Genomic DNA, 4,462 nt, shown 5'->3' on the forward strand with positions numbered 1-4,462 from the left:
TGTAACCAGGTTACATCCTTTTCTGTGTGCTGCATCCACTGGGCATGCAATATTTTCATATCAGGTGATTTGTTATCTACTCCCAAACAAGTCTCTGCAGCCCCCTGGAGATTTACATTGCAATGATTTGGATGCTCCACTTATCCTTGGGCTGGAATATTTTAGTGATTGCTGATTACCTGGAAGTCATCCTCAGCACAAGGCAGTGCAAGATCAGTGTGAAATAAAGAACTTAGGCACAGCATCAGAATCTGGACAGTTAAAATGTTCACGGTGGACAGGAGTGAGACAAGCCTGTCTGCAGAACTCCTCAGATCCAATGGTTTCATACACTGTTGGATAACACTTATCTAACTTGGAACCACTTCCTATGCAAAAAACCCTCCATGACTTCAGGCTTGCAGTCATCAAAAATTGTGTTGATTGAGGTAAGGTGTTTCATTCTGTACCCTAAGGCCATTCAGATTTCATCCAGGTGAACATTTCAAAACATCCCCTTCCCAGGTGTTCTGATTCCAACTTAATTAGGAGAGTGATTTTAATTTTACTCTTTCTCAGGTGTTCCTTTTTGCTCTGATGCTTAACCAAAATATTAATAAAGTCTTCATCTCCCATGCATTAAAAACTGGCTTTTCCACCAAAAACTGGCTTTGTCCTTATCTTAAGGTGAATCTTTTTCTCTCACTTTGAATTTCATATTTGATTTAGCCATTTTATACCTTCTTTTTAAATTACCAGTATGTGGAATCAGTCCTGATTTTGGGATGGAGTGCTCGTCCCTGAGCTCTAATCCCTGTTGTGCCTGGAGTCAGGCATTCATGAGCAGGAGCACTGCTAAAGAACATGTCTTTAAATACAGCCATCCCTGGCATATCCATATCCATTTCCAGGTCCGGAATAGCATATTTGAAGCTTGTGGCAAACAATGTATTCCACATTTGCATAATTTTTGTTTAAAATGCAATGGTTTTTCCTGAATATATGCAAAGTGCTTTGTTTTGACAAGAGCTGAAATTATTTTAATCCAGCCTAGTAAAGGGACTCACCCCTCTGCCTTTTCCATGCACCTGGGGTGGATTAGAAGTATGGCTTCCTAGAGAGGTTTTAGAATCACAGAATCATTCAGGTTGGAAAAGACCTCCAGGATCATTCAGTCCAGTCTGTGACTGATCACCAGAGCTAGACCAGAGCACTCAGCCCAATGAGCTCTTGTCAGCCAGACCAGAGCCCTGAGTGCCACATCCAGTCATTCCTTGAACACCTTCAGGGATGGGACTGGGCAGCCCCTTCCAGTGCCTGCCCACCCACGATTTTGAGTTAGTAAACCTGCTGGGTACTGTGACTAAGGGGAGATGCATATAAAACCCTCTGGGGAAAAAAAAGGAAGAAAAGCTTTATTTGAAAGGTAATAATAAAGTTTATTTAAATGCTAACACAAATAGTTTGTTTAGTTACTGAATAAAGTGCCACTAGGCAAATGAGATGACAAATTTGAATTGACGTGCATCCTAAAATAATCCATACAAATATTGCAGGAGTGATAGCCACTGCTGTCGTTCTTTGAGGTCACACCTCCTCCTTTTGTCCATATGACGTAACGTGGGCTGGGAGCTGTGTGAGCCTTGTTTGCCCTCCTGTTACAGGAGCTGTTCAGCTCCCTGAGGTTGTCAGAAACCCCTGAAACCTCCAGAAAAGTTTACGGGGGATGACGGGGAGCTGCAAGCTCTGGAACACCAGGATATCCCTGTGTTGCTGGGATTGTGTCTTCAGCTCAGAGACTGGATTTAAGGAATAATGGGCATGGCTAGGTGATCGTTTTTGGCTTGATGTTGTTCTTTTGTTTTACCAGAGAATAAAGGTGAAAACTTAGCAAGACCAAAAATGATCATCTGTCTTTAGGTTCTCACTCCCATTGTTTTCCCACTTCGTTATCAAAAAGGAAAGATGTTGGTTTTCAAAATATTTACCAACTGAAAATGCCCAGCAAGTTGCTCTCAGCTGGGTGTGGACGCACTTATGATTCAGTCCATTTTTAGAATCCCAGAATGGTTTGGGTTGGAAAGGACCATAAAGCCTATCCAGTTCCACCCCCTGCCCCTTCCACTATCCCAGGTTGCTCCAAGCCCCATTCAGCCTGGACACTTCCAGGGATGGGGAGTCCACAACCTTTTCCTGATGTTGGTGTGAATGTGCAAGCCATGGATAGTGATGTGCATTACATGCCCTGTTCTATCTCCTCTCCCTGGCTCTGACCTCAGCATTCTCCTGGCCAGGCTTCCAGTACTTATGTTTTATGAACTTTACTAGACTGACACTTTACCGTGCCATAAATTGAGTCTCTCCTGATGGGAGAGAATTTGCTGAAAGTCCTTGCAAGGAGTTTGAGAGATGAAGTGAGACGTCTTCTTTAGTTTCAATGCTTCTAGATAGTTGTTTATTAAGTCTTATCAGCAGAACAGAGCCACTAGCGTGACCCAGGTACAGCATAGAAGGAGGAAAACTAGGAGTGAGAGCAATTATCAAGATTTACACAGCCTTTTAAAGATATTTTAACCAATAGTTACTAAAAACGTACATTATTTTCACTTTCCTACCCATTATTCAGTAACACGGGCAGGAACTGCAGAATTTTCTATCCAATCATTCCAAACTACTTTTACTGCAGAATATGGAGTAGGAGAAGAAGGAGAAGAAGGTCTAGAGAACAACAACAATCCTCCATTTTGATATTTTTAACTCTTATCTATTTACTATAAAGAGAAGCCCAAAACCTTTAAATTTTTCACCCTGTGACAATCTTACACAGTAGTCTATCACCTAATTCACACCACTGTATTTTCTAGTTCTTGTCTGACTGTTGGTAGTTTTTTCCAAGGTTTGAAGCTAAAACAGTGTTGTTCAGGGGGGTAAGAACCCTTAAAAACAGGCAGAGAAATATTCTTGGCACTCTGGGTTCCTACACTAGATAAATATGTGTAAGGCATAATAAAGTTTATTTAAACAGAGAAAATTGTAAATAAGAAAAAACCAAAAATAAGTAATATTAAACAGATGAACATTTTTGGGAGAGAACACAAAATTTATCCACACATCTGGTGAAATAGTAACTCTTTTTGGGCTGTCTCCTTACAACTTTAAAAATGGGAAAGGTGGAGCCGAAATAAGGTTGGGCTTATGAAGGATTTTGATTTAATCCTGTCTGGTGAATATCTACATTGCAAGTGGAACAACCTTGTGCCCATCCGTTAATCCACAGAATTATGATGAGGAAAAGTAGAGTCTGATGTACTCAGCTCTGAAGAGCCACACATGTCTGTAAGGGTGAAAAAATAGGAGTGAATACAAGTGGGACTCTACTGGGAAAGCTTTAGGAATCGCTGAACCTGGAGGGAATTGAATGGGAGCTTGTTGGGGGTTTAAGCTGCTGACACAAGCCCCAGAACAAAAATCATTCAGGTGTGCATTGTGTTACAGATTTCCTGTGATGCTTCTGCTGCTGTTCCAACGTGTGACCTGCCTCTTTCAGAGAAGGTGAGGACCCATCTGTGTATTTCCAGACACCAACCATAGATATTTATGCTCTCCCTTAGGCTCAGAGATAAATTGCTTAAGGAGATGTGTATTCTTAAGAGCAAGCCCACTGCTGTCTTTGCTATTAATGATGTTATGGATCGTATGAATGTTCTCAAATTTTCACCTAATCTCAGTCTCAAAGCTTCTGTATTTGTGATCAAGTTTCTCACTTCTTCTGACAGAACATGGGGGGAATATAGGGTTTTATTTAAAAGAAAGCATAATATTAGGAAGTGGGTAATTATTTGTGTTGCATGTTTCTAGTTTGTCACAAATTTTTATGTTTGCCCTTTTATGTGAGGCACTGTGTTATCACCTTAAGCTTTATCCAAGATATCCCTGGAGAAATAAACAATTGAACTAGTTCTTCAGAGCTGGAAGAGGAAGGGTGACTTTGAGATTAAAGTTAAGCTTTTGCCATTAGCTTCACATGCAGCCTGGTGAGAACTGTTCAGGTTCTGGTGCCAAACCCCCAAGTGTAAGAGCAGAGGAACAGGACTGGTTTGTCACCTCTGCCTTGTCCCCTGGGCAAGGGCACACTTTGGAGTTCTTACCAAATTCACCACACCTGGGAAGCAGGGGCAGTGGGAGCCTGTGTCACAAAGTGCAAATAATCTCGCCAACAAGATGGATTGAGGGTTGTGGCTGCAAGCTCTGGTTAACAGGTGTGATCTGTGCTCACTGGATTGGCCCTCCTAAAACATTTCAATTAAGAGAAATTTTCAGGTCACTCCATGCATGAGGAGGGGTCTGCAAGTGAATTGTCTTTTACCTGTGGAAATATTGTACTCACATTTGTTCAGGTATATCCATGCTCAGCCCCAGCTTATTGGCTTTCCAGACATGAATCCATGACCCCCTCCTTCCAGGATGACTCTTGCCCATGTGC

This window comes from Corvus brachyrhynchos, unplaced genomic scaffold (genome assembly GCF_000691975.1).
Source record: "Corvus brachyrhynchos isolate BGI_N302 unplaced genomic scaffold, ASM69197v1 scaffold155, whole genome shotgun sequence".
In the NCBI taxonomy this organism is placed as follows: Eukaryota; Metazoa; Chordata; class Aves; order Passeriformes; family Corvidae; genus Corvus; species Corvus brachyrhynchos.